The sequence below is a fragment of the Nycticebus coucang genome, chromosome 3 (genome assembly GCF_027406575.1).
Source record: "Nycticebus coucang isolate mNycCou1 chromosome 3, mNycCou1.pri, whole genome shotgun sequence".
Classification (NCBI taxonomy): domain Eukaryota; kingdom Metazoa; phylum Chordata; class Mammalia; order Primates; family Lorisidae; genus Nycticebus; species Nycticebus coucang.
In genome coordinates this window covers 49458003-49480348 of record NC_069782.1, presented here as the reverse complement: position 1 = coordinate 49480348, position 22346 = coordinate 49458003, and the positions used below count along the sequence as shown (strand labels likewise).

The following is a 22346-nucleotide window of genomic DNA, read 5'->3' as shown; positions in this document are numbered from 1 at the left end:
AATGAATTAAAATTATTTAGCTTTCTCCAAAACATTTGCAGTGAAAGGGAGGCTTACTACCTCCATTTTTCAAAAGCTTTGAAAGTTCTTCCTCACACTGATTTGTGTTAAACTCTGTATTACTCATAATTGTTCATCTCACAGAAAACAGCATACCTGTACATTGTGCTTATCTATGAGTTCAATACCTGTTTCGAAGTTTTATAAAATAAAAATCTATATTATTTGCCATATAATAGGCCTTGCTGGCTTTAATGTATCTACAAAATCCTTTGTTCTGTATAAGGATACTCAGGAAAGCAAGATATAATATTTTGTAAGTTTCCACTTGTGGTAGTTTAGCAGAATAGGTAGCAGAAAGAATAATCCCTACTCTCTAGAATACTGGAGAGAATACATGGCATTGGTATTTATCCAAAAGCATAGAACACATGGCACCGAGATGGAACCTTAATGTAAACTATGGACTTTAGCTGGTTATGATGTTAATGTGGGTTCAGTCAATTCTAACAAATGTACCCTCCATGGTTGTTGATGTGGGAGAAGCTGTACGTATTAAGGGGTAGGGTATATATGGAAAATTTCTGTACCCTTTTCTCAACTTTACTGTGACCTTAAACTCCTCTCAATGAGTTAAAAAACAACAACAACAACAAAAACACCAAGCTGGGACAAGTGAAAGAAATCCACTGACATCTGAAACAATGTGAAAATAGATTGGGGGAAGATATGTGAATACTCAACTCTTCAGTCACAAATTTTCCATCAAACTCTGTTGTGTATAAGTTTCAATTCTGCAGCTGTGGAATCATCACAGCTAGTATCAAGTTGTCATCTCGTTCAGGGAAAATCACGTCACACTGTGAGAAAGCCCCTTGGACCCACAGCCATGTCCCCTGGAGATAAAGTCTATCGAAGCCTCCCATGAAGAGAAAACCCCAAAGCTTTTCCATCTGTGTATGAGTTAGTGACAATAAAGGTACCCAACCTCCTTTCCCGTGCCCAGGCTTGGTGATGCCAAATGAAACCCCTAAAAATTAGTACCTATAAACCTGCCTTCATAAGAGTGTGTGCCTCATGTTACAGAGCAAACATAAGCAGAAAAACCTCAAGTAGAAATGTAATTTGAAGAACTTTTCAGTTCACAGTGCTGCTTGGTTCTGAAGGATTCAATATGATGCTTTCTAGAAAAATGCAGTTTCCAAATGGACCTCAAAGAATTTGCATAATTAAAATTCCAAAACAACAAGAGTACAGAATCAATATTTACAAAACACACAAACAATGGACTGTAAGTCAGTAAAAATAGTTTAGTAGACTCAAACCAATGAATGTCTTGAATTGTTTTAAATAGTCAAACCAAGAACATAAAATAAAATAGTCTGTCTAAAATAAATAGAAAATGCATTTGAACACATACACAAGTAACAGAATTTAATTTATTTTTACAGATAAAACTATGAACTTCTACAACAATGTATGTGCTGAAAATTAAAATATAATTATTGAAATTAAAATCTCATTGGATCAGTAGATTAGACACTGCCCCAGGGAGAATTGATGAGAAGAGTGATTTTGACCCCAACAATCCACTCAGAAAGGAAAATTATTGTAGGGACAAAATATCCTTCTTTATTTAAGATGGCATCTTTGTATTAATTTTTCACCAAAGGATGCCTCGAGAGGGTTTTGGAAGAAGGGGTTTAATGCAGGTGGATGAGTGGAGAATACATAGATCATTTTAAATTGATAATATTATTGATATGGTTGTCAGTGATGAATGTTTGGAAAGGCTTTGGGTAGAGAGTGATGTAGTTGCAAAATAATGTGAGCAATGGTAAATTCAGTCTTTGGGACATTCATCAACTAGACCTAGTGGGATTCACCTAGTTCCTGGAAATATGTCACATCAATTATAAGGCAGTCTCTCGTCATTTGCTTCAGTGATTCTCACTTCTAGCTATGTAGTAGAAAATAACCTGGAAGCTTTCAAAAGTTCAAGTGCCTGGGTCCCCTTCACATTAACTGAGTGGACTTCACTAGGGGAGGTATTAGGGCATCTGTCTTTTTAAAAGAAGACATCAAGTAAGTTTTAGGTGCAGCCTTGTTTGAAAACCATTGCTTAATCTCATGGTCAGCTGATGTTGATATAATTCCTAACGCATGAACCATACTCTCCTTTACTTGAGATGGCTGTGTGTGTGGGGGGGGGTGGAGATATCCCTTAGCATGTCTGATTATTCCTTCCCATGGAAGAAATTGGCATCTCTATATAAATGGTATCTTCTCTGGGCTTAGAGAAACATTCTACGATCCTTTTGTCAATCTTTTATTAAATTAGGTAGTTTTAAAATCTATTACATTTGTAATGAATAGTCCAATGGGAGGTGAAACACCAACACAGATGTTTGTAATCTCACTTATTGCCTTAGATTTATAGCGTGGAAGTTTCAGCAGAAGATTTCAAATGACAGCAAGAATGGAGTGCTCAGGAAACGTGGCATCAGCAGGTCTCATTGCTCTTCTCCAAGAGGAAGTCTCAGAAGTGTTAAGTTGTTGTCTGATTCAGTGAAAATCACGCCACATTGTGAGAAAGTCTCTTAGACCCACACCCATGTCCCCAGGAAAATACTGCATAGTTACGTAGTAGTTCTCAAGGAACTTCTCTTGAGATTTGGTTTCCAGACTAACGTCTGGAGCCTGGTAAATGTCTTACCAAACCAACAGTATATTACTGCATTATTCTCCAGCCATAACATTATGACATGTGCGGAAACACATTTTTTGCTGTGTAAAATCCCTCAGTGGATGGAACTATAATTTATCTATTAGAGTAAGACTTGGGACGAGGGGTACCAACTAGCTCTTGAGGGCCACAGTCTAACAACTGTGTGGACTCCAGTGAAACCAGAGCCCATATCAAGTCATTTTTATTCTATTCCACTAACATTTCTCAAAAGGCTATTTGCAAGCATACGACTCTTACGGATTATTAAAATAATCACTTAGATGACATTGGAAATCAGAGTGCTTACTGTCGATAAATAAAGGAATTATGTACATCAATTTCATTTATATTAGTAAATTTTGTTAGAAGAATTTTCATTCTTCTGTAAGCTACATGCACACTTACATTGGGTCAGTTGTATTTTATACAGTTTGTCCTCTGTGCATTTCTTTGAATTTCTGGCTATAGTACAGTACAAGGCTGATCAGATTGCACAAGCTCAAATCTTGACCCTCATCCATGGTCATCTGTGTGACCTTTGCAAAATAACTTAGCCTCTGTACACTTCAGTTTTCTCATCTTCAAAAATGTAGTTACTAAATTTGGACATTTCATTATGTAATTCTGAAAATTGGATGATATACAAATATGTACCTTGAAATTTCAATAAATAGTAATTCATGTTATTGTAATTGAAATAGTAATACCTCAGTTTCAGGGTTAGGACCATTCTCATGCATCAGTTTTCCCTGAGGTGCACATCACAAGATAAATGTGGCTTTGATGATTCAACCACTTATAATCTCAATTGGTTGTTCTTCCCAACCCCACACATCTCTCCAGCTGAAAACCTTGGAAAACCCAGATATACATGTATGATGGATATAATACTTATGTCAATTCCATCTTGAACTTCTAGGTACCCTTGAACTCTTTAGTTTCCTTTTGTTGGAGAAGAGATAAGCAAAGTAAGGATTAGCATTTCCACATTTCAACATCAATTTGAGCATTATTTAACATTAGAAATAATATTTTAAGATTTACCTTAATATTTGTATCCTCAATGATTTTTTTATACAAAACTTTTATTGGATGTTTAAACAACACTGTTTCTTATAACGTCTAGAATTACATTTTCAGTGTCTTGTTTGATTCTCTCACAATATGGTTGGGCTGCGAGATATGCAAAAATAATACAGAGCACTTGTGTCTAAAATAAAATTATAATAAATTCTAGATAAACTCACACTCTATCTCATGAACATGATTTTCACAATTTTATACAGAAAAAAATTATCGTTTTCATCCTCCCTCACTCAATAGGCACAGCATCAAAAATTTTAGGATTTTTTTTCCAGTGGATGCTGATGGATTTCTGATGATTCATCTGTCTAGCTAGAAATCATGTAAAAACAGAATGCTTTTATAGTAAGTTTTGGTGCTTCATGGTAAAACAAAATTGCCTTCAGTGGGACAAAATCTTAGTCTACGGTAATCTCTCCATTATCCAGCAGCCATGGGAATTATAGATTCTGGATAAATGTAGTTCCGGTTGCCTAAGAATTACTATTGCATACAGGCCTAATTCTATACCCCATACCATATCATACACTCTGTATTGACTTTATATTATTATTTTTTTTCCTTTTTTTTTTTTTTTATTGTTGGGGATTCATTGAGGGTACAATAAGCCAGGTTACACTGATCGCAATTGTTAGGTAAAGTCCCTCTTGCAATTGACTTTATATTATTATAAAAATGCACTAAATTAAAAGCAAATTAAGGCAAATAAATTTCACTTACTGTAACATAATTTTATTGTGTTATAAAATAGCTTTGTAAATGCACTGTACAATTTTGTGATAAATGGAAGTCAATACACTTTTCATCTTCACTACCATATTTTTTTTAACTTCAGGTAACACAAATTAACATTTAAAGCTGTTACAGAGAACACATGGGCGCCACAGGAGTGATGACAGCACAGTGCACCAAGTTTAAAATCTGACATTTTTATTTTTGGCTGGATTGCATGCTGGTTGCTTGAGTTCCAGATAATGGAACTAAATATAAATATAAATATAAATATAAACATAAACATTTTGGTTTCCAAATGCTATGAATGAAGAAAGCAGATTTTCTCTTTAAAAAATCATTTCAATCTTTTTTTATGGGAATGCAGAAGCTGGAGATATAAAATTTACTATTCTCAATGTCCATGTGGATAAAGCCACAGATTGATTACTTTTGTGGAATCAGATACACTCATATAACTCTTTGGGTTGGACTTGTATAATGGGAGGAGATAGGGTTTGTTTTGGCATGCAATTTATTGGCATGGATCATGATATTGACCACTATGGGGCTCTATGTCACTGTGGTATTAAAGTCATTTTTGAAAGCCCAATCCAAAAAGCATTTTTCAACCCTCCGAACAATTCTATGCACTTTGTTTATATCCATCAATATTTTTTTCACTTCTCCTTGAGTGGAATCTCTTATTAATAACTTCCTATATTCAAGAACATATCAAGATCCAGGGATACTTCAAGACCTAGAGACATATCAAAATACTAACACTTAGTGAATTTATGAATTAACCATAATTCAACATCAAATGCAGTGAAACTTCATTCACAGACAATGCTATGTAATTGCATAGAATGGCTAATACTTCATTATTCAATTGTGCTATTTTTATCATAAACAACATATGTGGAAATTAATTAGAGGAATGCTTTCCATACTTACTTTACTTAAGAAATTGAGGTGAAGATTAATTTTATTAACCTTGAAACAATGATAACAAATCAAAACCCCTTTAATGGTGTTATGTTATTAGACCTTGGAAATTTTACTCCTGAAGATGAATGGCTAGAATGTTTTTATTTGTGTTGACTGTTGTAATGGTGATACTTTAAGAATTCTGTACTTGGGAAAGTTCAAGTTTTAGTCACTGGTCTCCTTTCTTTGTCTCTGATAGGCTTGATAATTCTTCCTGGTAGTTGAGCTACAGTGATATTGTCAAGATCAGGAGAAATTAACATTGATAGATGATTGTGACATTCTTATTATTTCTAGCACGTGTATGATCAAGGTTTCTTTCTTATGTATAAGTCTTATATATGTTTATATTTATTTTCTACCAAGTCATCCCAATGTCAATTTCCTGTTGTTACTTTCAATAAGGAAGGGTGTGTTCACAGCAGAAGTATTATCACAGTTGGACTAAAAATTCTATTGTTAGGGATACAAAGAAATCGAACGGGAAGTGAATTTGGTTAAGCAGAGTGGTGGCCATTTCCCTGTGATTGGAGTATTCTTGGTTCTCATTGTGAAATTCAAGCAAGTACTGGATGCCTAGAAATCTGTGCTGAAGCTCAGAATATGAAGCTCAGAATTTTAAGTAATATATTTGATTATATATTAATATTTTTTTCACTTCTCCTTCAGTGGAATCTCATATTAATAACTTCCTATGTTCAAGAACATATCAACATCCAGGGATACTTCAAGACCTAGAGACATATCAAAATTATAACAATTAGTGAATTTATGAATTAAACACAACACCAAATGCAGTAAGACGCCTGCAACTTAGGCCATTGACTAGTATTTGCTTATTTTATTTATTTTAAAGAACTAGAATTGTGACATATACAAATCCAATATTTATAAAAAAACATGGAGACCTATTTTGTGCGTAAAAAAGTGAGAAAATGTATAACTGCTCTCCGTTTCTCCAGAAATACCCTTACAAAGCAATGTGGATGTTTATTCGATGTGGATCCATTCAGGCAAAAAAGGAGCAAATATAAAGGAAAATCACTTACCAACCTATTTTAGAAATAACAAAGCTTACAATTTGAACGTGTCTCCAAAAGTGGGCCAGGATCAGCAAGGGTTCACATTTTATCTAAAATAGGTTCTTTACAACTCAAGTATTTGACAAGTATCAGAGATCCATCACTTTGTAAGTTCCTCCTTATTTAATCATGTGTAGAAGGCAAAGGATACTAAAAGAGATTTCTACAAAAATGCCTTCTTAATAACTTTAATTAAATCATTTTTCTATGATTATTTTGATGAATAATTATAAATTCTCCCTTTGTCAATAAACATAGAACTCAATAAAATCTTTATTTTCTGAAGTTTTGTCATACCTTCCCCCCTTTGGATAAATATTGGTAAGTAGGGTAAGAAAGACTAAAATAGACCTAATTTGATATAGTTCTACACAGGCTATTTGGGTGAGAGGACAAAAAAGGGTGTTTTGTTTCAAATGATAAAGACTTCTAGAAAGACGACTAATAAATAAATGTACTTATTTATAAAAACTATGTTTCCTAGGTAAAAATAATTTTCTTCAGTTATATGTTAAAATGAAATCAATAAGTGATAGTCATAGGATGAACTAAAGGCATTGTTATCAATGAATAGATACTCTAGGATTTGTTAAAATTTATGAATTTCATTGAATGCAAAAAGGAGCCATTTTTAGCAGCAACTTTTGTTTCACTTTCTGTTCAGATGTTAATTCACATATTTTCACTTGAAGCTAACTCAATTTATCTCAAGGGGATAGGACAGTGTTCATAACCCTGCTAGCTGGGGGTGCCTCAGTGAGACTACAGAAATGGTCCTTGGGGGTGACTGTTCATTTTTTTTTTTTTTTTATCCTGGAAAGACCCATTTAGAAAGGAAGGAATAAAAGAAAAGGATGCAAAGATGTAAAATAAGAAGAGGTTGGTAGAAAGGAAAGAGTGGATAGAAAAACAAAAAACATAATTGGAGAGAAACCAACAATTGTGTTTGGGTCACTTAGATTCTCCAGAGCTAGTATTTAAGTTCTTAAGAATTAGTTTTGTCAAATAATCCTCATTTTTTCAGCCTAGAATGTGCAGGTGGATGAATGCTATGCCACCATGAGGGGAAAAGAGAAGAAGGTAGGATGGCATTCTTGCCTTCCAAGAAGTTACATTTTAGTTAAAAATGTTGCTATAATTTGAATGCGTTCCCTCCAAAATTCAGGTGTTAAAACTGAATAGCCAATGTGATGGTATTAAGCAAGGCCTGAAGAAGTGATTGGGTCATGAGAACGCCTCCCTCACAAGTGGGATTAAGATCCTTACAAAAGAGGCTCCGGGCAGCACTGGGTAAACTTGCCCTTTTGTTTCTGCCATGAGAACAGGTCGTCTTCTCCTGGAGGACCAGCAGCAAGGTGCCATCTGGGAGGAAGATGGCAGCCTTCACCAGACGACTAAGACTGCTGCCATCTTGATCTTGGACTTGCAAGCCCCTGAGCAAATAAATTTCTGATCCTTAGAAATCCTCAGTCTGCACTGTATCTTTTATAGCTGCACAAACGGACTAAGACAAATGTTTTTCTAGCTTCTGAAATAATAGCAGGTTTCACGACAACATCTATTCAAACTATGACAAATTTGGTTAGACCGAGGAATTCATTTGGAAGCTTTCTCAAGTGTATAAGTAACATATTTGTGTATTTCAGCTGTTTTTATCCCCAGAAGCAATTCCAATATGGCTAAGCACAGCACTATGTAAAGAAAATGAAACTTCCTCCACTGAATATTTTTTGGTCACTTTATTTCAGACAAAAATTACAAATGAAATGACAGGTTTGGTCATAATTTTCCCACATTTTGTCTCTGGGTTCATTCTCATTCCCTGGTTTTAAAAGGCAACTTTTGTTTTTTGTTAAAGGAAAATTAAGATACTGGCTTTCTCATACGAGTTTTATGAAGGACTAAGTGGTGAGGTATAGAGAACTTAGAATAAGTGGATCAGAAATTTGTCAGCTCTCACCCGACAGGCACTTTGTGAGGCTGTAGGGCACAGCTCCTGGATGAGGGGCACAACTACACTTGGACTCTACCTAACAAGTGCAAACAATGTAACCTTATTGTTGTACCCTCATATTAATCTGAAATTAAGAAAACCTTTCATTAAAATAAAAAAAGAAATTTGTCAAATGATTCTATATTTTATGCATTATTTTGTACTTTCACAATTTGATGCCAGAATTCCATAGTGTGGGCATAATCTAATCTTGTGTGCTGTTTGTCTGTTTTGGATTATTCGTCTAAAGAGAATCTAAATGTGACAGCTCTGAAACAGCCTAGTTATCAGTACATTTTGGCAGTCTCTTTGGTAATGTTGGTTTCAGTCATAGCTCTGTTTACGTTTGAAAGAACAATGGGAAATAAGATGATTGCTCTTATCACCAACAACAGAAGGAGGCAGAGAGCTGAGCTGCAGGTCCAGCAGCACACTGTGTTAGAGATATGTCAGGGGGATTTAATTCAGCTAATCATAAACCAGGTCCTGATGGTTCACATTTTCCGTCCTCTTCTTTCTAGGCTGCTACTCTCTTGTCACCCTCGTTGTTTTTCAATTTAAGTCTTTTACTTTCTTTGTTCTATAATACTCCTAGTCTATTTTTCTAAAGTAGAAAAGCATACTCATTCTGAAATAGTAGCTACTCTAGCTATTCTTGTTTGTTTGTTTCTTAAGATTATCCATTATTTGCTGTACAGGCTGTATTGTATAGCCTTTTTAGAGAATCACAATTTCTCCACTTTCACTCTCTCTCTCTTTTGATATGGAGTCTCACTCTGTCACCCTGGGCAGAGTGTCATGGAGTCATTTTAGATCACAGCAACCTTAAACTCTTGAGCTCAAATGATTCTTTTGCCTCAGCCCCTGGAGTAGCCAGGACTACAGCCATGCACCACCATCCTTGTCTAGTTTTTCTATTTTTAGTAGAGATGGGGTCTCACTCTTGAACTCCTGAGCTCCAGCAATCTACACACCTTGGCCTCCCAGAGTGTCCACATCCTCTTAATAAGGACTTCTACATTCCTATGAATTTCTCTCTCATGTTAGATGACCTCTACACCTAACTACTCATTTGAAATGAGGGAGTCCAATTTCACCTTGAAATTCCTTTCCATTTAGGACTTTCAAACTTCTCACCTGAGAGCCCATTAAATACAAGCTGGTTGGCAACAGCTCTCTCCTGAGGCACAAATGAGTCCAAAGACTGATTATTATCCAGCAAAGCTCCAGGGTGTCCATCACAGGGATTCTCTAAGCACACCTGAACAGTTCCTGGGGCAGAGGGATCTTTTCCCTGGAAATTGTCTCTTAGATTCCATTCTGCTCCACAAGACAGGTGCCTGTGTCTGACTATCCGAGTAAATGGATGGGTGAGGAACGTAATACCTGCTAGGGCCTCTGTGTCTCGATGCTTGCTCACAGCCACAGGAAGCCTCCCCCCAGTCTTCTGGCCCATTACACATTGTTATAATCCCCTCTCTCCCTGTTGAGCCGTGTTCTCCTTGCTCGCCATATTTGCCACCTTAAATTGCCAGGAGGTGGCTAAAAAGTTTTTTCTAATGCGGTGAGAGACTACAATGTTGTATTCTATAGGCAAAAGTTTTGATAAGTGACCATTTCAGATCAGAGAAGTTAACATTCTTATGTATCATTCAGACACCCTTGCATTAATCCACACCTGGAGAACGGATACCTTTGCAGGATGGAAGACCTTAGCTATTTTGAACTTGAACTGAGCAATATGGGGACATTCTTGAAACTGATGAGGAAAAACAAAAATGAGGTCATGAGTATTGAGCATCTATTTTGTATCACGTGTTTTTTTGACATATATTACTTTAATTTAATTTCCAAATCACATTGTGAGTTAGATGTTACTATCATTGAGCTTACACACATTGAGAAATAATGGCATCAGACTTAAAAAATTCTACCTAACTGAACATCTCATGGTCTTTTCATTAAAATTTGTTTCCTCTCTTGCACCATCATGGCAGAAATGTTCCTTTAGCTTTTATTTGGGGGAGAAATGAATAGACACTCATTTCTTAGGAGACAATTGCCATCTGACCCCATCATCATCGCTGGGCATGTCCCCCTGATCAGAATAGCTTCCCACCGTAAACTGTCCACACATATATTCAGGGGACCCATCATCTCCCAGTTTTACTGCAATCTTACTGCAGCAACTTTTCTGCTTCTCAGCAATGAGTGATCTGTTTTCATGTTTATTCTAAACAAGCATTAGAAAATTTTATTCCAGTTAATTGGATTTTCTATGATTTTAAGTCAAACAGATTACGGTGGGCAATCTACATCTACTTTGTGTTAAAATCACTACAAATAATAGTACTTCAGCTTATTAAAATTGTATTATCTAAATATGAGTCATAATTTTTATGCTACTCTATGTAATTATAATTCCCATTTATTCTGAATTTGTACATGCTTGTAGGACCAATTTAAAATAATCATCCAAAAGATGAATAGATATCCTAATTTAACAAGGATTCAAAATATCTTCAGAATTGCTCCAAGAGGGATTATCTTCAATATTTAACACTATTGCTTGTTATTGGGTATCTGTGTACATGCCAGACGCTGCCCTAAACAATAAGCACCTTATCTCTAATCCTCATAAAACTCTGCAAGGGAGATGTAAATAGTCTCATTTTCTAAATGTGAAAACTTGGACTTACAGTGCTCAAATAATTTCTGTGATGTCACAAACCCAGCAAGTGGAAGAATGAGAAATCAAACATGGTGTTGGCCATGAAATGCCTCACAGTAAGCTATCTGATCACTTAAAAAAAATTAGTCCTGTCTTTTGTCCTGTCTTTCCGTGGGTGTCAGGGACATCAGAATTCTGAAGCCTAAAGTCAGGGAGAAGGTACAGGCTCTGTAGAACTCAGTCACTTGGTTTTCTCTGTGACAAAACACATGATACTTTTTGATCCTTATTTTGTCCCTGGCATTAGTCTTCAATGTGGTCTCTGGTGGTAAGCGATTAGCATCCACAGAATTGAAACACCAAAAAGCAAGCTTTCTAACTGTAAACCAGCTTTTTCCCCTGTGCCATGTTGCCTCTGTGATACTTCATCTCTGAGTTTTAACATTTCAGATGGCAAATTATTTTTTCCAATTAGGACACAATTTAATAATATTAACTTGTTTGACTAATATAACGAGACCACAAACTTTATCAAATTTTAGATTTTTACAGATCACATTTAAAAAGAAAAAAATTGTCCAAACCTACAGCCTTCTGTGTACTCTCAAGCCCACATCTCTTCCTCCTTTTCAGTACATTCCCACTATGCTGAACTTCTAGTTTATCACTTCCATCCACGCTGGAAAACAGGAATATCTTTTAATTGTTCAGATAAGCCAGACATGGTGGCTCACTCCTGTAATCCTAGCAATCTGGGAGGGTAAGGTGCATGGATTGCTTGAGCTCAGGAGTTTGGAACCAGCCTGAGCAGCAGTGAGACCCCATCTCTACTGAGAATATTAAAAAAAAATTGGCCAGGCCTTGGTAGGCACCTGTAGTCCCAGCTACTAGGGAGGCTGAAGCAAGAGGATCGCTTGGCTTTCCAAGGTGCTAGGGTTATAGACATGAGCCTCTGCACCCTGCATAAATTTTTTATTTCTATTTTGTTTTATTTTTACATTTTTCTGCTTCTACATTACTAACTCAAAAACAACAAGCCTAGATTCAGCTTTTCTTGCGGCTATGGTTGCTAATTATATACTTATGAAAATAAAATATAGGGAGAATTTTAAGTGTCAGTTCTCTTTACTATTCATTTGCTTAGAATTCACAGGCCATGCAACTCAAGGCAACCTATGGAGGAAAACTACACGTTAAGGATGTTATGGTTGAGTCAATCCTCTCCTGCACTAACTTGTACATATTGTTGCATGAGATAAATTCTTTCATATTTAGTACACTGAGAGGTCTCGGAGTATATGATGGGTATTCAACTTTACAGCATTAATCACGTTTACTTAGTTCTCTGTGTATATATGTGGCTTGAATTATATGCAGTAGGACACACACACCCCTCACTTTACTAAACAATTCTGAACTGCCTGTCTAATCGTAGATATTTCACAATGGGTGTAAGCGTCCATATCACATCTTCATCAAGACTTCACACCGTCAATTTTTTAATGCATTTAAGCTTTGTGCTTTTTAAAAGGTGACTTTACTAATCAAAATTGATACACATTCTCATAGATTCCATATTTTTTTAAGACAATCATACTTTATTTAAATGTTTAGATCTCAGGTATTTTGGTTACTTACTTTGGAACATTTCCTATAACATGAAATCACAATTTTATTGATATTTCTATTTTCCAAACCTGGAGAAATGTGTGTCTTTCCTTTGGGATTTATCATAGCAAAGAGTTCAAAGATGTGGTTTAATTTAAAATGTTTCTAAGTTGATAGCCTAAGCACTTAATGTCATTTATTGACTTATCAACCTTTCCTACTGAACTGAAATGTCCTGTGCATCATTTAACAGCTCCCCATTTACACAGGTTTTGCTTACCTCTCTGGGTTAACTGATTAATTAATATATTAGTACATTGATATCATATCATATTCCTTAAATCATAACACTAATAAAACTAGTGATAGCTAATATTTAGTAAATGCTTTAAATATGCTGAACATTTCTAAATTGTTTGCATATATTATCTCAGTTAGGTTTTAGAACAAAATTACAAGGTAGGTGCTATGGATATCAACAATTTATGAATGATAAATGTACGATATGAGGAACATTAACTGTCAGTGTACTTGAGTGAGCAAAACAAAACACTGTAGAGTGGCCGACTACTTAGAAGTTTATTTTATCCTGGTTCTCATGTCTAGAAGTCTAAGAACACAGTGAATGCTGATTTGGTTTCTGGGAGGGTTCTCTTTCTGGCTTGCTGAGTGCTGACTTCTCACCGTGTCTGCAAGTAGTCTTTCCTCAGTGATGCCCACAGAGGGGGAACAGGCATTTCCGTGTGTCTTATAAGAACACTAGTGCTATCAGATTAGGGCAAAATTCTTACGACCTCATTTAATCTGAATTACTTCTTTGGAGGCCTTGTCTTCAAATATAGTCACACTGGGACAGAACACAAAGGGATTTTGGCAATGTCTATACTATTACTCATGTTTGTTTTATCTCAGGTAAGCCTTATAACACAGTTAAAAGGTAGGTACTATTGAGATTTGCATTTTATAGATAATTATATTTAAGTATAAAAGAATTGAGGAAGATCACCCAAGTTTACAGATTCATAGACAAATTTTTGTTTTGGAGGTATTTTTCACAACTTCTCTTTAAAACTAAATATAGATTTTCATTATTTTAAGGTATTACAAACTGTAATTTATGGCAACATGATATGCCTAAAGGATCTTGAAACTAGAATTTCTGAAACTCTTAAAAATGACTGTTGATTGGTATTTGGCATTACTCAGAGGCAAAATGTGACTTTTAGTTTTATTCTTATGTAATTTGTAGAGATTATTTTCTTAAATAATTTATCTAAATGCTATAATATTTAAAGAATGATATCAGAAAAACAAAAAAACAGGTTCACTAAACACATAATCAAATCAGGTTCAGTGCTATTAAAAGTAATCTACCTTCCCTGGAACTGTAATTTATGAATTCTTCAACATAGTAAATATGAAAAAGGGGAAAAATTAGGTTATCAAAATGACATAAACAAGACATGTTAGTTAAGCCTAAAATTCTAATTCAAAAAATTTATGAAACTTACGAAAAACAATCACATTACAAGCTACAAAATATTGCTTAGAGTTGATCATTTAATTCTTTCATTTATTCCTAGGTGTTGGTCACTAATGAGAAATTTGTGAATACATTTCAGGTTTTCTGCTCATCAAAATGTATTATGTTATTCTCAAAATAAAAAGAAATATGCTCTTATAGCTTTGTGTCAAACTTAAACATAAACATTATGTGATAAGTAGCATAAATGCACTTCTACTAAAATGGAACAATGAAATAATAAGAATATTGCTTACAGCTTCTATTACTGTCAAACTTATATCAGCATATGCTATTTATGATGATTGTTTTTATAACCATTACTATAATGCTACTTAATTATAATTGTTATTATGTAAATTTTATGTAAATCAGAAATTATTATGGAAATTGAAGGTAAATTTCATTTGTAGTCTATTAATAATACTTTGGATGAGCATGTAGGTTAAACATGAGTGAGCTTAGTTCTAAAGAATGGAAGAAAGGACTTTGCAGCAAGATCTCCAAAAGCATGACATTAAAAATGCATATGCGTACTTTGTAGGGCGGCGCCTGTGGCTCAGTGAGTAGGGTGCCGGCCCCATATGCCGAGGGTGGCGGGTTTGGACCCAGCCCGGGCCAAACTGCAACAGAAAAATAGCCGGGCGTTGTGGCGGGCGCCTGTAGTCCCAGCTGCTCGGGAGGCTGAGGCAAGAGAATCGCGTAAGCCCAAGAGTTAGAGGTTGCTGTGAGCCGTGTGACACCACGGCACTCTACCGGAGGGCCATAAAGTGAGACTCTGTCTCTACAAAAAAAAAAAAAAAATGCATATGTGTATATATATATTAATTTTAGTGTATAAATAAATGACAAATAGTATATTATGCTATATATACATACACATTGTGATTAGATAAATAAGGGATAAGTTATACATTTCCCAACCAAATATGAACAAATTTATACTATGTTTTGACAAAATTCCACCATTTGATGTTTTTCTACAGTAAAATTTATTTACATAATCAAAACCATAATGTCATGTGGTAGACATATGGTTAGTAATAATACTTTGTTTGTATGTCATATAATAGTTTACAAAGCACTTTCGATTACATTATTTTGACTAAATTCAATGAGGATGACTAATGGCGATTTCTTCATTTTAAATTGTCTTTTAAATATTAAAGCAGGAAAGTGACTAAATTCAATGTTCACTCTAATATTCAATAGTCTTTTTTAAAAAAATATGAGCTATAATAATTTAATTTTGATATTAAACATAAGAAAAGCCTACTTGGTAGAATTAATTAACTTATTGCCTGACATTTATTGCTAACCTACTATTCTCCAGGAAAATAATTAGAATATTCTATGGTTTAAAGAGAATAGTAAGTTCATGTACCATTGGGTAGGGCCTGGGTGGGGTATAGAGGAATTAATTTTGAGTGAATCAACAAGATTGGTCACAATAATTATTGTTGAAATGGGATGCTGACATATAGAGGTCCATTATGTTTTTCTACATTTTATAGATAATAAAACAAAAATTTTTAAGAGATTAAATAACTTGCCCACAATTTCATATCTTATAATCAGATATAAAGGAAGCTAAAACCTCAGATCACAGCAGGTCAGTCTTCACAGCCTATCTTCATAACCAGGAAGTTATTCGGTCACTCAGTTCCTTTTTTTTTTTTTTTTTATTAAATCATAGCTGTGTACATCAATATGATCATGGGGCACAATGCACTTGTTTCATAGAATATTTGACACATTTTCATCTCATTAGTTGACATAGCCCTCCTGGCATTTTCCTAGTTACTTTGTCAAGACATTTACATTCCACATTTGCCAAGGCTCACATGTACCTTTGTAAGATGCACCACATGTATGATCCTTTCAATCCCCCTCCCTCTACCCACCTCCCCCCTCCCTCCCCACGCTTTCCCCCTTCCCCCTGCCAAGTCACTCAGTTCCTTTTGAAAGACAGATTGTCAGGTGCAGCCTTTGTTACATAAACCAAATGAAAAATGAGGCTTCACCTTTGTATTGAGACATATAATAAATAGGCTTCTGAACAGATTTGGTTGCAAAGGTGGCATGTGCTCCTTTGGTATACTTTGGCCACCAGCATCTGAATTCATTTCCTCTTATTTTCTAAAAGGAGAAAGGAAGCATGCTGTGCATCCAGGAAAGATGTGGTAATTCACCTCTTATCCTACAATTAAATCCAAGGCATTGTGTGATTTATACTAAAAAAAATTAGATTTTTCTAATTCCGAACTTGACATTAATGGATGTAATGTAAAATTAAAATGTCACAGGAGTAGCTAAGACATTACTCTCAGTGGGACCAGGGATATCTTATGACAATAGACTGGCACCAAGTATCCATTGACACATTGGGCAGGACAGCAGCCCCCAGAGACTGTGCCCATTGTGGTGGCTTGGCGAGGTCACTCCTGTTCCTCCTCTCTATTGAGTCTTTGTTCCTGACTAGTTCTGAGCCTATTCCATCATCTTCTGGTAGTTCCTGAACTCTGGTGATGCTCTTATTTTTATCTCATGGAACTAGAGGATTACTTGATAAGTTTCTTGAAACTTATCACAGAGAAGCAATGACCACAATTCCTTGTTCCCTGAATAAAAGTTGTGCTATCATGTTTTGCACAAATGCTAAAGGAAGAAAAAACATCTTCACAGATCTTCTATGGAGAGAGAGAGAGACAGAGAGAGAGAGACCACCATTGAGCACCAGTTTAATAAAAAAAGAAAGCAACTATTATTAGTTTCTTATAAATCCTGGGGCAATTCTAAAAAAAGTTAGCTTTGGGGTTGTCCAGGAAAACTACCTGGATTCTATCCAGGTAGGATAGAATTCTGAGGACTCAGAATTTGGTCTCTGAATGGATGGGCTAATCACTTTGAATGAAAAAGCTCTTAAAGTATTTTATTTAATTCTTGCTCTGAATAACTCGTAGCTGTGAAAAAGGATCTTGGAATTCTATTGGGCAAACAGGACCTGTTATTCATGAGCAGGGAAAATGTGAGTGAGGCAATTACAGAGCAAAATTATTCACTATGTACTATTTATAATTGAACATAAAACTGATGACTATATCCGTTGGAACTAAGAAAGACTTTTAAAAAAACTTTTTATTCTAGTACATAGAAATTTTCTTCAGATTCCACCCTCCCCCTCCCACCCCCAATTGGGCTAACAAAGAGGATTTCTTGGGAGAATTTTTAAAATACTTTTTTCACAGCAGTTTAAAAAATTCCCCATAGTGTCTTCATGTCCTATTTTGTTTCATTTTTAAAATCCTTTTATTGTGGAAAGTTTCAAATCAGGTATACTAGAAAAATGGATAAATTCCTAGAAACACATAAACTACCAACATTAATGAATATATAGAAAATTTGAATAGATCAATAATGAGTAAAGAGATTAAATCGATAACCTAAGAAAATTTCCCTTGGTGGCGCCTGTGGCTAAGTTGGTAAGGCATCGGCCCCATATACAAAGGGTGGCGGGTTCAAACCTGGCTCCAGACAAACTGCAACAACAACAACAAAAAAATAGCTGGGCATTATGGTGGGTGCCTGTGGTCCCAGCTACTTGGGAAGCTGAGGCAAGAGAATCACCTAAGCCCAGGAGTTGGAGGTTGCTGTGAGCTGTGTGACGCCATGGCACTCTACCAAGGGCAATAAAGTGAGATTCTGTCTCTACAAAAAAATAAAGAATTTATTTATTTATTTGTAGAATTTGTAGAATTTGGTGGCAGAGTGAATACAGTGTTTCATATTTGGAAGTATGATAATTTTGCTCATCGAACTAAAGTTCGGCAAGCCTTGGCCAAAGATAAGGAATAGCAAGAATAATTCCTTATTCCAAATTTGGTGCTCATTGATAAACAGGAAAGTGAGATTGCTTATCTGGTACCATGGTGCAAATTAGAAAAGCCTCCAAAAGAAGGAGTCTATGAACTGGCTACTTTTCATATGCAACCTGGTGGGCCAACTCTGTGGGGTGATGCATTTAAAAGGGCAGTTTATATGCATGTTAATTTAGGATACACAAAACTAGTTGGTGTTTTCCTCACAGAATATGGAGAGCTCAACAGAGTTCATGTTCTTTGGTGGAATGAAAGTGCAGATAGTCGAGCAGCTGTGAGCATCAGTCTCATGAAGATCCCAGAGTTGTAGCAGCTGTTCGAGAAAGAGTTAAGTTCCTAGGATTTCAGTAGAATATGCTTTTGATTCCTACATCATTTTCACCATTGAAATAGTTTTCTACTGAAGTAAAAAAAAAAAAATAAATAACTGCAATCAGATTTGTCTACTAATAGTGTTTAAATTCTCCTAAGAGATTATAACTTTTATTTTAAGGAGGTGGTAAGATTGTGTACTATGCCCTTGCAGTTTGAAAGCTACATGCATCCTTTGTCACCACTTCAGGAAATAGTTCTATTCATTTTCCCCGTGGCATTTCCATGTCTGTCATACATTCAAAATACTTATCCCTGCTTGACTGTTCATTTGTTTCAGAGTATTTCTTCTCTGTTCTGACAACACTTTATAGCATTTTCTTATATCCAATGATGTTACATTTTCATGTGGCAGTATTTTTGAATTATTAATATGTATTATCAACCTTTTCAATGTGTGTTTTCCTAGATTTTTTTTTTAGTTTTTTGAGCTTTATTTTGTAATGCCAAATGGGATTCATGAAAATATTTAAAATGCTTTTTAACTAAAAATAAATAAATAAAAATAAAAATTTCCCATCAAAGAATACATCGGAACAGTTGACTTCAATGAAGAATTCCACCAAACATTTAAAGAATAATACTAGTCCTTCTCAAATTCTTCCATGAGAGTTCAAGAAGAAATATTCAAATTCATATGAAAGGGCAACAATTACCCCGATAACAATGCCAAACCACCTGACTACTAGAAAAGAATATAAGAAAATATAAAAATAGAAAAGAAGCCAATATTCCTGATAAATATAGATGCAGATTTATCTGCAAAACAAATGCAGTAGCACATTGAAAGAATCATTCACCATGATCAGTGGGATTTATTCTTTAGATGAAAAGGTGGTTTAACATATACAAATAAATAAATGTGATATGTCATATCAACAGAATAAAGTACAAAATCATATGATCACCTTGAAAGATGCACAAAAAACATTTGAAAAAAGTCAACATCTCTTTGATAAACATTTTCAAAATACCAGACATAGAAACCTTTTACTTCAACACAATGAAACCATGTATGACAGGCCCACATCTTTTCATACTCAATGATGAAAAGTTAAAATATTTTCCTCTAAAATCAGAAACAAGATAAAGATACTCTTATCACTTTTATTCAATGTAATACTAAAAGTTCTAGCCAGGGTAATTGAAGGGGGAAAAGAAATAAAAGCATCCATGTACAAAAGGAAAACAGAAAGATTTTATGTTTGCTGTGACATGATATTTACAAGGAAACTAAATATTCTACAAAAAAAAAAACCTGTTAGAATTGGTAAAGTAATTTATTAAATTTACAGGATAGAAAATCAGCACACGAAAATCAGAAGCATTTTTTTTTGGTACTAACAGCAAACTGCCTGAAAAAGAAAGCAGCATCAAACAAAATACTTAAGAGTAATTTTAACCAAGAAAGTAGAATGTCTGTATACTGAAAACTACAAAATGTTGATGAAATAAATGGTAGATGACATAAATAGAAGGAAAGGTACCCATATTCATGGACTGCAAACATTTATATTGTTAAAATGACCACACTACTCCTCAAAGTCATCTACAGATTCAGTACAAACTCCTTCAAAATTCCGATGTCATTTTTTATGAAAACAGGAAAAAAATTCTAAAATCCATATAATAACATAAAAATCCTCAAGTAACAAAGCAGTCTTGAACAAAAAGAATAAAGTTGGAGTCATCAAATTACCTGATTTCAAAATCTACTACAAAGCTATTGTAATAAAATCAGCATAGTACTGACAAAAATAAACACATTGTCCAATAGAAAAATTTAGAAAGCTTAGAAATTATTCCTATATTTATGGTCAAAGTGTGCAAAGAAGATACAATGGGGAAAGAATAGTCTCTGATGTTGGAAAAACCGAATAACACCTGTGGAAGAATAAAGTTGGACCTTTATTTTACAAACACCTAGAACAACTCAACCTTCAATAAAAACTTAAATGTTCAACCTGAAAGTGTAAAATTACTAAAAGAAGATCAATAAAAATTTCTTAGACATAACCCCAGAAGCATAGGCAACAAAAACTAAAATGCATAAATGGAATGTATCAAACTAAAAATTGTCTACATAGCAAAGGAAAGTATTTATAGAGGGAAGAGACAACCCACAGATTGGGTGAAAATATTTATGAACAATACACCTGATACAAGGCTAATACCTAAAATATAGAAGTAACTTAAACAGCTAAATAGCAAGAAAACAAACAACCCAGGCAAAAAAATGTGCAAAGTACCTAGACAATTCTGAAAAGAACATATTCAAATGGCCAACAGGTATGTGAAAAAAATGCTCAGCATCAGTATCCAGGGAAATGCAAAATTAAAAGTACAGTAAGATATTACTCCATGTCTATTAGAATGATAATTATCAGAAAGATAAATGTAATTGTTGGCAAGTGTGTGGAGATAAGGGAGCCCTGGCACACTGTTGGTGGGAATGAAATGAAGTGATTTTGTAAAACAGTATGGAGTTCCTCAGAAAATTAAAAATAGAATCAGGGTAGGATCCAGCCATCACATGACTGAGTGTATGTTCAAAAGTATTGAGATGTGCGTGCCAATATGATGTCTACTTTCTCCTGTTTATTGCAGCATCATTCACAATAGCTAAGATACGAAAACAACCTAGGATGTCCATCATCAGATGAAAACAGAAAGAAAATGTGGTATAGATAAACAGTGGAATACTATTTGGCTTTTCGTGGGGTACATGGGAGGAAATTTTGTCAGTTGTGACAACATGAATGAACCTGGGGAACATTTCACAAGGTGAATTAAGGCAGGCATGATCTATACGACATGATCTAAACTATATGTATTACCTAATAACCTTTAACTCATATGAGTAGGGATTAGAATAATGGTAACCAGAGGCTGCGAGGGAAGGGGTGGTTGGGTGAAGGGACAGTACAAATCAAGGGGCACAATCTTCAGTTGGGAGAAATAAGCCTTACTGATTTATTGCACAGAATAGTGACTATAACAATAATGCAGCATATATTTCAAAATTGTAAAGAGTAGATTTAAAAAGTTTTTAGGACAAAAAAGAAATGTGTGAGGTAGGATTTGCTCACTAATCTGACTTAATCATTCTACCATGTAAGCACATATCAAAACATCACATTGTATTTCATAAATATGTATAGTTATTATTTGTCAATTAAAAAGGAAGCATAAAATAATAGTTCCTAGATTTATAAGGACACTTTCTTTTTCTTTTTTTTTTTTTTGCGGTTTTTGCCCAGGCCTGGGTTTGAACCCACCACCTCCTGCATAGGGGGCCAGCACCCTACTCCTTTGAGCCACAGATGCCACCCTATAAGGACACTTCTAATTCTAATTTAGGACTGTAGTTGGCCCTTTGTATCAGGGTTTCTGTATTTGTGAATTTAACCAACTGTGGATCAAAACCTTTGGGAAAAAATTTTAAAAGCCAACAAATAATAACAATACAGCAAAATAAAAAAAAATAAAAAACACTATATTACAACAACTACTTCTAATATTTGTATTTTATTAAGCTTTATAAGAAATTTAGGAATGATTTAAAGTATATGGGAGGATGTATACAGATTATATGTAAATACAATTATTTGAAATTTTATGTAAGGGACTTAAGCATCCTTTGATTTTTGTCATCCATGGAAGATACTGGAAATAATATTACGTAGGGTGTTCTTAGTTTTGTCAAAT

At 34.8% G+C, this 22346-nt stretch overlaps 1 pseudogene; it reads left to right on the top strand.

The window, feature by feature from the left end:
• The first annotated feature begins 13742 nt into the window (after window positions 1-13742).
• Window positions 13743-18659, top strand: LOC128580922 (protein NipSnap homolog 3A-like; annotated as a pseudogene).
• The last annotated feature ends 3687 nt before the right edge of the window (window positions 18660-22346 follow it).